Genomic DNA, 16956 nt, shown 5'->3' with positions numbered 1-16956 from the left:
GCGATTTCTTATTCTATTATGTTTGAACTGCCTAACTCCAAACTTCTGTAGATTGTCTAGTTCTAATTGAATATTTAAATTTTTGGAGTACTCTGGAAGTGCTGAAAGTTTAAAAAAGTAAAGCATCATATCATATGACTTATAGAATCTAACACAACATAGTTCTATGCAGAGGTTGTATATCTCTCAGGCGTTTGTTTAAAAGCCAAATGATAATGAAAAACGAATAATAACCATTTCTCCAGGCCAAGATGAACCTTTATTGTTTGCAGTGTTTTGCCCAACAAACACCATATATTACTGACCTTATAATTAATTGCGCATGTAATGCATTTGCTTATTACATACAGCATGGAAGAAGAAAGAAAACACTGATCACGCATGATTTAGAAGGGGTCTAGGTCAAAACCCCCACAGCCAAAACCCCCACACTCAAGAAATGTCAAAACGCCCACACGATCGGTCATAACTCCCACACAAATGGACAAATCCCCCAAACGCACGAACGGTCAAAACCCCCACAGCCAAAACCCCCACACTCAAGAAATGTCAAAACGCCCACACGATCGGTCATAACCCCCACACAAATGGACAAATCCCCCAAACGCACGAACGGTCAAAACCCCCACAGCCAAAACGCCCGCACTCAAGAAATGTCAAAACGCCCACACGATCGGTCAAAACTCCCACACAAATGGACAAAACTCCCACACATAGCAACGGTCACAATCTCCACATAAATGGACAAAACCCCCACACAAATGGACAAAACCCCCACACAATCAGGCAAATCCCCCACACTCTGAAAATATCGTGATTGTACGTCTTTGTTGCGGCTCTTTACGACGCCCACTTTAGCGTTTCTGTCATTACAAAACAGTGCAAGAAGAATAGTTGCAACATCGGTTTAAGTGGAATAAAAAATGTTATTAAAAAGTACAAGGGCAAGACATACAACCAGGATCATTTCAGAGTGTGGGAGATTTGACCGATTGTGTGGGAGTTTTGTCCATTTGTGTGGGGGTTTTGTCCATTTATGTGGGGATTGTGACCGTTGCTATGTGTGGCTCTTTTGTCCATTTGTGTGGGAGTTATGACCGTTGGAGGTTATGATCGATTACCAGTGTGGTGGTTATGACCGTTCGTGTATTTGGGGTATTTGTCCATTTGTGTGGGGGTTATGACCGATCGTGTGGGCGTTTTGACATTTCTTGAGTGTGGGGGTTTTGGCTGTGGGGGTTATGACCGTTCGTGTGTTTGGGAGATTTGTCCATTTGTGTGGGGGTTATGACCGTTTGTGTGGGCGTTTTGACATTTCTTGAGTGTGGGTGTTCTGGCTGTGGGGGTTTTGACCGCTTCCCATTAGAAGCTCCAACAGGCAGTAGGAAGCTCTAAAATGGTATTGAATAACGGAGCGAGATATTGAAAAAAAAAAGACGAAAAAATCTCCCTTTCATGGTACCCCTCGCCGATTTATACCGAGATGTCTTTCACTTGTGTCTGTAAGGCGATATCATGTACAGATGTTGTGAGGAATAGCAAAGAGATCCATGCTCTTATGTGAATGATGCGCTCTGTAGAGAGCGCAGGTTCAGCTAATTTACTATTAAAATCTAATAATGGTGAGTATTACGTGACAATTTTGCATTTGTATTGTTTTTACAGATGCACAAAATTTAAGAGCTATATCTACTTTGAAGGTTCATGGAAAATGAATTCTAAAATTTGAATGTAAGAGACATCACTTCATACATACATACATACATACATATACGCATATAGAATAATAACCTAATATAAAGCTTGTAAATAATGATAAAATCCCCAAATATCATTTTGCAGAGGTTTTGATTTTATAGATGATTTGAGCTCAGCTCTTAGCATGATAATCACATTACAGGCCTCACAATCTAGCAAACTTTTGTAGGTGCAAGGCCTTTATACACCTTGTTAATTGTTTAATTGGCGTTGAAATGATGTTCCTCTATCGGAGTATGAGTGGGAGTGAACTGATGTAGTAGCTTCCAAATGGTTAAGGTATTGTATCCTTTTGAATAATATTAACACTAGTTGAGCCTGCACACTCTGGACAAGGCATCATTCTAATTTGGGCATGAGTCTCCTTGCTGCTAAGTCGTTGCAGTGTTAAATACATATCATACATTTGTACAGACTTCTACAGAAATAAACATTGTAAATTATAAGTTAAACAAAATTACAAGTATGTGAACTGCCTAATGAAAAAATACATTATGCATACAAAGAGTCATAATTTCATTGATATATTGTATTCATGGGACATCACAATCTGAATTACAGATTCATCCTAACCCATAAGAACCTTACACATTAACATTTGTTGGCAGTTGTTATTGTGTAGTAAGTTAGATACGAAGTTATTGAAATAAATATTTTTAAACTACGGAGAAAGGACCTGGTCACATTCATCATAACATTTGTTTTCGTAGCGTGAATTACATTTGTTTGCTTATTTCTACATGTCGCAGTCAAAAAGCCAGGAAACTCGATAATTGAAAAAAGGTAAGTTAATGTGTTGTCATCTTAAAGTTCTATTGAACTTGTTTAACAGATTTTTAAATTGTAATCGAATGAGTCTTCATTTTTACGTAAACAGAAAATATTTCTTATTAACAGTAATTTTGTACATCTCGCTTATTTTCCATTGCCGACATTTGCTGGCAATGAGCACAAATAGCTAGGTGAAAACTCCTTTGAGATATTCATTCATTATTGAAAGTTCGGAGCCAAATCTCATCTGTTTTACAGCTTCTGTTAAAAGTGAATGTATTCAATATTATAATTAGTAAAATATGAGAATAAATAATATTTAAATCGTAGAGATTGTTCTAAAATGGCCTTTACAATTTTGATACCTTAACAGTAAGAAATTCAAATTGATAGAAAGGTGTGGTTTGCAGCATAATCTCCACACACACTTAAAGTTTTTTAACACATAAATACTTTTCGTAAAATGTTTTAAGTGTTCCGTTTCGATCACTTTATTTTGTGTAATATGAAGTAAAGATGCACACTCAATAACTATTCAAGAAAACGCCGACTTAGAGAATTATCAAACATTGCAATAAAAGTTAGTAACTGTTTTCTTTTTAAAATATACTGATATCTGTATTTAAAATATAATCATATAAATAAATATGTAAATAGCAAACATGTTAAACGTATTAAAATACTAAAATTATTGTCAAAGTTTGATATTACTATAATATATTTGAAAAATATGAAAATTATAGAAAATGTAAAATGAATGGAAATGTAAACACATGATAAACTGACAATATGTAAACAAAATAAGGTTTTCACCTGTATGTCCCTTTCTTTTTTTAAAACTGTGCCTCGTGTTGTTTGGCAGAAAAGAACGAAAAATCGCTTTCTAAAATAAAAAAATAACTTAAGTGTCAAAGATGACATTCATAATGATTCCAAGAAATAAGCATGATTCTGCATATCAAACAAAAGATCGTGATTTCGTTGACATGTATGAAGAAAATTCGGCACGCCATAAGATCAAAATGACTCTGCTCGTCATGAAAAAATCGAGACTATTCCGATAATGATCAATACAACAAATGGTTTCGTTCTGAAACACAGTTATTATTAGGTTAGGCCTAGAATAATGGTTGTTGTTCACTTCCATAAACGTAAACATGTAGGGTTACCAGAAAATGTGGCTACTATCTGCAAAAAAATATTAATTAAGCGGTGAAGACTATACGCTGTTGATCCAAGTTTTTCAAAGGTCTGAATGAAGGAAGTTGACTCACTAGTCCAAACATTCCTGAAAATAAATGGTCATTACGCCATGAATTGACCAAAACTATAGGTGGGAAAAATGTGTTATACTACACGTACTTACACACGAAATATGCCATCGACACCAGCGAGGCAAAACTAGAAACGTGAATAGGCCTGCAACCATAGGCACTTACAAAATGTTTCTGTACAAAACTGAAATATAAACATTAATATTCAGTAAACTACGCGTAAGTTCCCTGGAACATAACGTGTCTTCCACCTAGAAAAAAATGTGTAAACACACAAGATACAAATGCTTTCGTAGCATCGTAAAGATATGTCGCTATAAGACAAATTCATGAGACCTAAAAACATGAGATGCAAATAAAAATATAGTCAACGACATTACAACTTCCTGGTTGATCTGAAACATGCAATTAAATTCCCTACAAAACAGTTGTGTCACTCCACGACACATAAACTTTCTTAGGCATCTTCGCTACAAATATTCAAAATGGTTTTATTAACACATTAAAATTCAAAGTCATCGAGCACATGAAATAATGGACAAAGTAATTTTCATAAAACATTATGGCTTCATTCTGTTGGAAAGAAAGAAAATAAGTATATTTCTCGGGATCTATATCGAATTGGAATAGTTTCTAGGACATACTAGAACTAAAATATACTTTCCTCAAAATGAATAGAAAACATTACAAGACATTAGCACACAAATCCATTTAATAGAATTACGGTTCATAAACATTAAAATATTCACTGAAATGTTACTAGACATCAAAATATACTCAAAAAATCTAACCTAAGAATGCACGTGCTTAGTTACGGGTACCATAAAGGAAGAAGAGAAATGAAAAACTATATTTTGCGGTTGATGGCGGAAATACAGTTAGCTATGGAATATCCAATGGATTAGCCACATCCATTTTTGCAAGAGATCTGTAATTCCAGGAAATATTGCCTCCCTAAAAAAATATATTCAGCCCCATAAAATATCCTACCCGAAGAAGTTTCCCTACGGTCCACAGTGGGGCGAAAACGCAAAAAGCTGGCCAAAATATGATAACTATATTCAAATTGAATGAAATTTAGTATTAAGGGGTTATTGAGATTACTGATTACGACTGTGCAACTAAAGTTGAAAAAGCAAAATGGCGGAATAAAATTTACAAAAGTAAAAAAAGTCGTAGAAATGTTCTCAAAAGTGGCGATAAAGGGGTTATTGAGGTTGCTGATTACGATTCTGCAACTAAAGTTGAAAAACCAAATGCCGGATCAAAAATGGGGAATAAAAATAATGTCAACGTACTTCGTAACTTTCACAAGGTATCTTTAACAACATTCACTTTTTTCACATATTTTGATGAACAATTACTTGTTACTTACGTTCTTATTTATTAAAAATGTATCATTACTTAAATGACACAAATTATTGGTATTTGATTCCGTTATGATAACTGCAACGGCTTGTCACTGTAACATTAAATAAACAATAATTAACATCAACACGCTTCGTAATTGACACGTTTTGGCAGGTAAGTTTTTGTCGACAGCATTAATTAATTGTCAGACTACCATTCTACAAAATATAAACGTGGTGCACGAGGGTGCAGATAATGTATTCAACGCTTTAAGTTAATAAAATATATAAACAATGTGAAAATTTTGCCTGACTTGCAATTCAAATTATAAATTATTACATCATTATTATTAATTTTTCACTTCATACACTTATTCTACTTACCAGTACGACATAGGGAAACTTTACAGATTTAAAAACTATGAACGCGTTCGAAAGTTACAACCGTTTAAACGGAAGCGTCACAATTCTTATTGTTCTCTGCATATTTGACCTGCTGAAGGGTCTACTTAAGAGTGGTTCAGGTAGTCGGAATAAAGTAAAAACCCTATCTATTTATGGATTTGGGCCCTTCTAACATCACTCTAGCCAACTACATAAAAAAATCCTATATTACTAACTTTCGTTTTTTTACTTTTGGCCAGCTTTTAGCGTTTTCGCCCCACTGTGCGGTCGATCAGTGGTCTAGAGAAGACCAAAAATGTTAATTAGAAATTACAAGAAAATATAGAAGTTAAACATATTTCCGCATACATATCAATATGGGAGAAGAACGACCGTTTACCATCACATTATCTGTTCATATAGTTTCTTCTTGAATAAAAGATTACTGCTTTCGTTCGGAGAATATACTATTCACATGACATTCCTACACACACTAGTAACCAACAAGGAAATGCCTGTTTCACTCGTTTAAGGCTTAGCCTACTTTCCGTTCTAAACTTTTCTCTTCGAACAAAATATATCATGTCACATCCTGGAAATTCAAATAAAGTCAAAATCGGGTAAATGACGTTAATGAGGTTCAACAAAATTACAGTAAACACTTCCAAATGAAAACGAAAATTTAAGATTAACACCACAAAAGAAATTTATCATTGATAACTGGTTCTACGCATGGGACTACATCCTAAGTTTCAATCACAAATATAAAAATGTATATATAATTAACAACCAAAAGTTTTCTTATCCTGGGCATCTCGATACATTCCCTTTTTTTTAATACTAGAAAGAAAATCAAACATTAATTGTGAGTCATACGTATGATAAGATGTTTAAGAATTTGGAAAGTGGGAAGGGATCCTAAAAAGGAATTTAAAATTTAAAACATTTAAAAAAAATATATATTATAAAACCAAAACATCTTCCCACTAACTGAGGGTACGGAAATCTCACCAAGATTTCAAATTGCTTTTAAGATGCAATTACCCTACGTATGTGATACGTTAATTATTTACTAAAAGTCTAAATTCAAACATCAAAAATGAAAACAAGAAAAAAATTAATTACGTTAAACTGATAGTAAGTCAGTGATAAGGTTTGCAACGCAAATGCACAGCTGACTGAGGCATGAAGTGCTACACGGAGCAAAGACAAAAAGAGGAAAAGAATTAATCACCTGTATATCACCCGTTATTCGTAACCATAAACACAGGTGGTCGAAAATGCAGCGACTACCTTATCAAAATAAAGAAAGAAAGACGTGTTATCTGCTCTTTGCTGAACAGTTAAAAGCTAAAAGCAAAAATGAGTTTTAAAAACAATGCATAGTTCTCTTCTCGTATCCAGGTGTTCCGATCAAAAACTAAAAGCAAAATGAAAGGAAATATGATTGAATGTTTATCACCTAACAGTTGAAAGAAAGACTAAAAGAAATATGTGGCTTTCCTGGCAGAAAACTTTGTATCAACGTACAGTCTTGGTTGCCTTTTTTTCTACGATTACTATTTCTACTTTGATAATTACGGTTTGTTCGTCTATTCCTACAGCGGTTACCTCTATGTACAAATCTATGCTTAATGTCACACAAATTGCGGTTCCTGTCTAGTATATAAAAACTCAGGTTACGTGGCCGTGATTTACGACTCCTTCTGTTTCCATTACTGCCTTTTCGAGTGCGGTCTTGGTTCCATTTAAATTTCGTATTGTTTACGCTCCGGTCTGCGTATCTTTGCCTATTGCTATAACTATAACCTCGTTTGCGGTTTTTTACTCTGTGGTTTGTGGTAGTTATTCTTCTGCGCTTACGACCTCTGTCGTCTACAATCATATGTTCGTAATTTTCACTACTACTCTTACTACAAGTGGTGTTGCTAGATTCTGAATGAATAAAATCATTATCGGATTTGTTATGAGGTTGGTTGAGAATACCTGTCTCTGGTTGGAGTTCAGATTCCTGCGTTTCCTTATCATTAGGAGTGTTAGTCTCTAGCTCAGGTTCCAATTCCAATGTTTTGTTTACACTAGGGATATCAGTCGCTAACTGAGGTTCAAATTCCGGTTTTTCGTATCCAGTAAGAACATCTGACTGTAAATGTGGTTCATATTCCGGTCTTTTGTTTTCAGCGCTCTCTGTTTCTTGGTCATTTTCAACAAATACGTCAAGTAAACCGTCTTCTGACCTAATTCACTCTTTAGCTCTTTTTCTAATCTATCTAAGTTTTCTTTATTTCCCTGTTCTACTCTAGCAAAGCCCTCATCATATACCTTTTGTAATCTATCAAAATTTTCTTTGTTTCCCTGTTCTAATTTAGCTATGTTCTCTCTATTTTCCTTTTTTAATCTGTCAATATTCTCTTTAGAAAGTAAACTTATTTTAGTAAACAAATCTGCTTCGTTGTATGCCATCTTCAACAAGAAAAAAACTTAAAACGTATGATTAGAATAAAATGAACTATCACAAGAATAAATGATTAAAATCACCTGAAAGAGATTTTTTTTTCAGATTACTAGTACTAAGCTGAAAGAGAAATCGTATATTAAAATATTGATCTTATAAGTATTCGAGCACCATCGGTCTTGATTCGGGTCGGTAGTTGGGGCGTCAATTATTTGTAACCGCCTGGAGTTGGTGTCGCTGTTCGGGCGGCATTTATTTGTAACCAGCCCAGTGTAATCTGGTCACTGTCCGTGGCTCGTGGTGCTACCAATAAGTATCTTCCTGATACTTTAACTTACCTGGACAGGACGATGAAGGACCTCTCCAAAAAAGAGGTTACAAACTTTTTCCAAATCGCTCGTCGGTCTCAATAATGAGATGAGCATTAGGAGCCGAGAGGTTCGGGTGTCTCGTCTCGAAAACCTCACGGACGGTCAGACGGTCATCCAGACTAGAACGCACAAAAACATCACTCATACAAACAACGAAAACACACTGGATTAAATAACACTATACTTATTTAGTAGAACACTATTGTATAAAAAAAGCGAAGAGGAATGGACACAACACTGAACACTAAATATATATAATAATTTTCGTCGCTGAAATCACACTTTGTCCTTTTCAGGCAATATAGACCTTTATATATATATATATATCTATATATATATCTATATATATATATATATATATATATATATATATATATATATATGATTATAATTCAGATATCACTACATATACTTCTCTCACACCATTCACACACTTGGGGGATTAGCAGTGGGGAAAAGTTGTCTGGATCGTTCCACGATGAATCCAGTTGTTACGCTGAACAGCCCTGCAGCGTAAAGGTGAATCTTCAGCAAATAAACAAAAAGAAGGTCTCCACAGTGGAATACTGATATTGGAGGGCGCGTGTATAAATTACATGTACGCACAAGGTCTGCGGAACTGGGACTTAACTAGTTGGGGCTAGCCGTAAGGAAACGTCCTTCACCGGCTAATAGCTTGTGCCCCTTAACAAAAAATTACCTTTGAAGCTCGACGCGATATGCGTGGTTACGGCTTCCAGACCGGGAGTCAAACTCCTCGAGCACCCAAGCTCAAGCTACGGGTTGCAATGATCAACTAAAAGTTTGGGCAGTTCATTTCAAAAATCACTCAGTTAACTCAACTGTACGCACATACAAACAGAATACGGAAAACAATTTATGTTAATTTTAGTCAACTGCCTACAATGAACTAGACACGGCGATAACACTGGCGTGAGAAAGTACAGATAACGAACTGCAAAAACTGTGAGGCTGGTGCCACTTTGGCCACTGGGACATCTGGTCATCCCGTATTTCTCTAATCTATTGTAATGTTTTCATAAGCGATAAAAGAAAGCACCTAATTCAGTTCCAAATAACTGCAGAAGTTGTCATATAATAAGTCAGAGAGAAACACTGAAATGGTTAGTCACTAACTGAAATGTTCTCAGTAAAAACAATGTTTTAAATATATATATGAAAAAATGATGAAAGACTTCTTTGTCCAATTGTGTGGGAAAGAAGCAATTCTCACCAAAGAAAGAACTTATGTGCGTTGCAGAATAAAGTACAAATTAAAAATAATGATCACTGTCTTTACGAAATATACAGAGTGTCCACAAAAAATCCTTCTATAACCTGGTAGCGGTTATACCCGCACAGTAAACCAGATATAAGGCATTAATAAAAAGTAGAGGGAAATATTAAAATTTCACCGACCACCCTTTCAACACTTTAAAGAGAAAAATAATGCTTGCGATGGAATCGTCTCTCGCTGCTTGCATTTGGCAGCAGAAGTCAGAATTTGTGCTCGCACACTTAGGCATATAAGAGGCATAAATAAAAAAGTAGAGGGAAATATTAATATTTCAGGGTCAACCCATTCTACACTTCAAAGCGAAAATTAATGTTTGCGATGGAATTGTCTCTTGTTGCTTGTAATTGGTGCAGCACAAAGCAGAATTTGTGCTCGCACAATTAACCATATGTAAGGCATAAACAAAAAGAAGTGGGAAATATTAAAATTTCAGCTACAACTTTTTCTACACTTGAAAGAGAAAATTAATACTTGCGATGGAATTGTCTCTCGTTGCTTGTAGTTGTGCAGCACAAAGCGGAAATTTTTCTCGCACACATAACCATATATAAGACATAAAAACAGGAAGAGGGAAGTATCAAAATTTCAGCGACCACAATTTCTACACTTCAAAATGAATGCCTGCGATGGCATTGTCTCTCGTGGTTTGTATTTGTGCAGCACAAAGTAGAATTTGATCTCGCCAGGTAACCATATATAAGGCACAAACAAAAAGTAGTGGAAAATAATAATTTTTCAGAAACTACTTTTTGTACACTTCAAAAGAGAAAATTAGCGCATGCGATGGAATTGTATCTCGTTGTTTGTACTTCTGCAGCACAAAGGAAAGTTTCTGGTAGCACAGTAAGCCATATATAAGGCATATACAAAAAGTAGAGGAAAATATTAAAATTTCTGAGACAACCCATTCTACAATTCGAAGAAAAAATTAATGCTTGCGATGGAATTGTCTCTCGTTGCTTGTGTTTGTGCAGCACAAAGCAGATTATGTACTCGCACAGTTAACGATATATAAAGCATAAAAAATAGAGGGAAATATTAGCATTACAGGGACCACCCTTTCTACACTTCAATATGAATGCTTGCGATGGCATTGTCTCTCTTTGCTTGTATTTCTGCAGCACAAGGCTGAATTTGTTCTCGCAGTTATTCATATATAAGGCATAAACAAAGAGAAGAGGGAAATATTAAAACTTCAACGACCACTCTTTCTACACTTCTAAGACAAAATTAAGTGCTGCGTAATTACAAGCAACGAGAGGCAATTCCATTTCAAGTCTTACTTTTTTCTACGAAGTACAGAAAGGGTGGTCGCTGAAATCTTAATATTTCCCTCTACTTTTGATATATGCCTTATATATGGTTAACTGTGTGAGCATACATTCTGCTTTGTGCTGCTCAAATACAAGCACGAGAGACAATTGCATCCCAAGCATTAATTTTCTCTTTGAAGTGTAGAAAGGCTGGTCGCTGAATTTTTATATTTTCCTCTACCATTTTTATGTGCCTTATAAATGGTTTACTGTGCTAGCAAAAATTCTGCTTTGTAGTGCACAAATACAAGCAAGGAGATACAATTCCATCACATGCGTTAATTTTCTCTTTGAGTGTAGAAAAAGTGGTTACTGAAAATTAATATTTCCTCCTACTTTTTGTTTATGCCTTATACCTGTGCGACTAGTAATTCTGCTTTTTTATATACAGATACAAGCAAAGTGATACAATTCCATCGCAGGCATTAATTTTCTCTTTGACGTGTCTAACGAGTGGTCGCTAAAATTTTAATATTTCCCTCTACTTTTTGTTTATGCCTTATACAGATGGTGATAAGAAAAATGGAAACACCTGAAAGAAATTGCAACTTGCCAGATTAATATGGTGTCGGGACACCTTTCGCCTTCAGAACAGCCTTGATGCGACGTGGGATGGAGGCATAGAGGTCGTGAATGGTAGCAAGTGGAATTTTACACCATTCCTCGTGCAGGGCATCGGCCACTTCTGTGAGAGAGGATGGAGGTGGAAATCGTCGCCGGAGTCGTGTTTCCAAGACGGACCACAGTTGTTCAATTATGTTGAGATCTGGGGATTGGGCGGGCCAGGGGAGGTGTTGAACGTCATCCCGATGTTCCTCAAACCCCGCTGCAACAACGCCAGCTATGTGAATGGGTGCATTATCATTCTGGAAGATGGCGTCATTGTCCAGGAACAACATCCGGACCATCCGATGCAAGTGGTCTCCTAATATTGCGACATAATCGTTGGCAGTGATTCGTTCGCTAAGTATGACCACAGGACCCAATGAAAACCATGATATTGCGGCCCACAGCATCACCGAGCCGCCGCCATGTTTCACAGTTGGGCGGAGACACTGCTGATCATAAGCTTCTTTGGGCGTTCTCCACACAGAAACAGGCCCGTGTTTGGGAATAGGGTGAAAGATGACTCATCCGACCATATCACACTTTTCCAGTTATCAAAGGTCCAAGTTGCATGGTCGCGGCACCATTTGCGGCGTTCGAAAGCGTTATGGTCCCTGATGAGCGGTTTGTCCCGTGCAACACGACCCCGTAAGTTCATGTCATGTAATTCGCGGCGGATAGTGATTCTCGATACAGGGTGGGGGAGGTGCTGATTGAGTTCCTCCGTCACTTGCTCCACAGTGGCACGACGGTTCTGCGTGACAATGCGCTTTAATACCCGGCGTGACCTGTCACTCATGATTTTTAACCGCACACTGTTCCGCTTCCCCGATGTGGTTTTCCCGTTTGTTGTGTAGTCCCTCATCACCTTCGACACTGTCCCACTCGACATACCTAACACAGTAGCCACTACCGTCACACTCACTCCACATAACCGCGCAGCAAAAATTTGCCCTCTTTCAAAATCTGAGAGATCTCCCATTTTACACCACCTCCGTTGCTGCAGCCACTGGACACTGATGCTCCACTGCGCCTGTCGTAGTATGGAGACCGACCTAACACACCACCACCAGCAGTTCGGCGCTGCGGGCGCCACGACACCACTGCCAACCCATACATCTGACGTGTTGCCAACTACAGGTGTTTCCATTTTTCTGATCAGCATCTGTATATGGTTAACTGTGCGAGCACAAATTACGCTTTGTGGTGCACGAGTACAACCAACGAGGGAACATACCACCTCAAATATTAATTTTCTCTTTGAAGCGTACAAAGTATGGTCACTGAACTTTTAATATTTTCCGCTACTTTTTGTTTATGGCTAGTGATGGGTAAATTCCCGGGAAGATAATTTTCGGAAATATTCCCTGGGAATATTCCCGGGAAGATTCCCAAAATGGGAATTTATCCTGGAATTTATGTACAATCAGAAAGAAAATTGCATTCTATTACTATATTATGATTTAAAAGTTAAATTAATTATAATATGACAGCATATTATTACTGTTGTCCACAGAGGATTCTTTAAAATGTATATTCTGAACGATACTATGTTACTTCTTAACACTTTATTAAAATTAGAAAGTACGCATAAACGTATATTTATTATGTTCTATCAATTAAATGTGTGAAAAAATTATATACTAAATTATATAGTAACAGTTTAAATTTATATGTAAGTGGATTTGGTCAACTTGACTACATTACTGATATTATAAACACATTAAATTTATAAATGTTGTAAACCAATTAGATTGGGTAAATGCCAGAAGATACATGTCTCAACAATTTATCAACATTTGCGCATACATGTTTATGTTCACAAAATTTGCAAGGTACTTATCTTTATATTTTCGCACGTAAAATTGCCATACACGACCTTTCATTTTACCTATTCCTCGAAATTCCATACGTTAATTCACATGTAAAAGAATTTCGAGTACCTCTTCAGAAATTCGAGTCAGAGAGAGGAGACAGATCGACATCTATTACTAATGGTGCTTCAGGGTTTATCAATAGTACCTCATCTCTTTTTCTACATAATTCTAAATTACTTTACAAAATGGTTCCTTTTCACCATTTGTAAATTAGTATTTTGCTAATTTTGGCTCTTCTTTAGCACTGGGGGACAGCTTTTGCATCTACTTTTTGCGATATTCTATTCCGAAACGGTTGTTTTATGGTTTCATACGTTAAATTACGTTACCAACATTAAATTCAGACTGCATTCCAAAGCGAGCGTTAGCGAATGAAGGCGGATTAGAGCCCCGCATGGCACGATGTTTTCTATCTTCGTTACCAACAATTCACTCTCTTTTCTCACATAAATCACTTCCACGTACCTTTCCGTTTTGTATAAATCCCCTACTGCCTTAAAAAAAATATGTTCGATACTTTCTTGACCACTTGAACATCACTATCAACTAATTTCTTCCGTGAATCATCCTACTTTTTGCTTGTTTTGGCCTCCAATACTAAACAGTTACCCTACATTTTAGTGCAAATGGAAAAGGAACTTAAAAAATCATATTATTAGTTATATAAAGTACCGTCAAATATTTTTTAAATTTTTTAACCTCCAAATTCTTTAAAACCTAGAAGTAAATCATAATATATTAAAATAAAGTAATTAGTCATATGGTTCTTATAATTTGGAAGATAAAGTAAAGAAATGGAAACAAATTCCTTCCTGGGAATTTATAGGCCAGGAAAAAACCCGGGAACACTGAGAAAAATTTTCATAGAAAATGTAACAGTAAAGACATGTAAAGTTGATTTTTTCGTAATTCCGTACTTAAATTACGTACATTTGGACTTGAAACCATTATAATGTTAATTTATCATGTGGCGAAATGGAAATACAACATTCTGCATTTTGTCTTTTATGAAAAATCTGTAGTACGCAATAAATGTACGTAACGACAGAAAGGTTTTCAGTTCTGTAATGTTAAGAATACATTCCAGACTGGACAGCAAATGTGACGTAATCCACGAGAGATAAATGCCTTTCAGGAATGAAAATATTACAGGTTATCCTATCCAGTACGTGTTTTTTGACATGAGTAAGGAAAATATCGCAGGAAGAAGAACAAATAGTCTTTGTAATGCATTTTTTTTACATTATAATGTTAAAAGAAACTCAGTAATGTGAAAATGTTCGTAGTAAAGTGCAAACTTCACGTCAGTAATGAAATGTTGTCATGATAATGAGACCTACCCATTCTACACTGCAAAGATCAAACAAATCCGTACTTTACAGACATTATGCAAGGAGACGAAATGTTTTATCATTACTTTTAAAAGACAGTCTAAGGAAAACATGATTACGTACAATTGCTACGTACAACTGACCTTTCACTCGGAAAGTGCGACAAATAAAGTACGTAAAGGTATGATAGAAAGTCATTATACTGTTATATATTCCAGAAAATGGATACAACTACATTTAGAACGAGTAATTTACAGTAAGTAATGGAAAAAAGTCCTGAAACTCTGTGTAATCATACAGTTGTTTGGTATTAAAGTCTGTATTGTCATGTTACTTTAATATTACCCTACAGACAGTAACGCATTACTGCAGTTATAAGAGGTGGGGAAAAAGAAATGCAAAATTTCCATCACCCACAATTCTACACTATATGAAAAAAACCGGGATGTTTTTGTGCTAGGACACAAGAATAACAGATATGGCAAACAGATGGCAGCACTATTGACTTGTAACTTTTATCCAACAATTCACACGTTCACAAAACTATTATTGAGACAGATGGGCATACAGAAAACATATAACATTATTTGTTACTTGGTATAAATGCCAAAGGTACTGCGTAAACCTTTGATTATTTCAAACAATAAAATCATGCTAATCTTCATAGCCAGAACAGAAGTTATTTCTGATATGCTTGGAAGACATGTGGTGGGTGCTTCAACATTCTTTCCTGGTATCAAGGAGCCTAACCTCTCTTGTGTCAGTTAGTGTACTAGCTAAGACCAAGTGTTGCAATACGCATTTCTGAGCTAAAGTACACATACAGTACTTAGAGGGTGGACGGAAGTTTTCACTTTCGGAGGGCAAACTTGCTTTTTGAACTTCATCTCATCATCTTTTCTTTCACATTCATCTTCATTTGGGCTTCGGCCCTAGGTTACCTTCTTACGATGGCGGACTCTGGCATCACTAACGGGCAATCGATTCACGGTAAACACATAGGATTACCAGCCTCTGTTCCTACAAACACAAGCTCTTCGCTTGCCCAAGCTGCATCCGTTGGACCTTCCAGACGCACTAGGCATTTCTCATGGGGTAGTCAGCCGGTAGCGAATTCATCTAGGGATAGACATCCATCCAGTGATTCTACCCAGTCTGCAAAAAGATTCCGCGGTAGAATGACATCCTGCTAACATTCAATCAATCCATGTTGACCACGCCATGGACACGGGACCACCATGTACAGAATCATCATCAGATTTTCTCGGCAGAACTCCAGACCCGGTTTATAACTTTCTACTTACCGATTTTGACGCTAAATATACCCATCCAAAGATGATCTTTCTGCAGATAATTAAATACGTCCCACGTGCTAATGTTGAGCAAATAGTTCATACTAGAAATGGCTATATCATAAAATCAAAAGAACCGCACTTTGGAACCTACTTGAGAAACAAGGCATCCTATGAAATCTTTGGGAAAAATGCCAAACTTGCTAAGAAAACGGATTCTAGAATCAAACAACCTCCACCTCCGAAGAAGATACCAATGCTGTCTGTGGTCATTCGTGGCGTCCTACCTGAATTCACAGATGAACAAGTTCGTGAAGAACTTATTCAAGAGGGCATCAATGTTGACAAATGCATTCGTATCAAGAATAATTCAGGACCTACTTATATGGTTCGGGTATTATCTCAAAACCAGCAAGCTATTGATCATTTATTAGCCTACGGTGCACCCATTTACAAAAAGATCCATAAGGTAGAACCGTCAAAGACTCCTGGACCAGTGCCTATTAGATGTGAGAAATGTCAAGTTTATAATTCTCATTTTACGAACTCGTGCCCTAATCAACCTAAATGTGGCTATTGCGGTGAACAACACAACACTAGATTGTGTAAAAACCAACAGCAACCTCCAAAATGTGCCACGTGCGGAGACTCACACCCCACTTACAGCTATCGCTGCAAGGCAAAACCTCAGGCAGAACCTACTCGTCCAGAGTTTACAGCACCCCTCCGAAGTTCTGACAAGCCAACACCACCAGCGCAATCAATTTTACACCCTGTCAGTGCCGAGGATCTTCTCCGCTGTTTGACTATTGTGCTTCAAAACATACTGCCTTTTCAACGTGAACATATCCTTCGCACTATTAGTGACACAGCTAAAT

This window comes from Thermobia domestica, chromosome 4, assembly GCF_964235325.1.
Source record: "Thermobia domestica chromosome 4, izTheDome1.hap1.1, whole genome shotgun sequence".
In the NCBI taxonomy this organism is placed as follows: domain Eukaryota; kingdom Metazoa; phylum Arthropoda; class Insecta; order Zygentoma; family Lepismatidae; genus Thermobia; species Thermobia domestica.
This window is presented reverse-complemented; position numbering follows the sequence as displayed.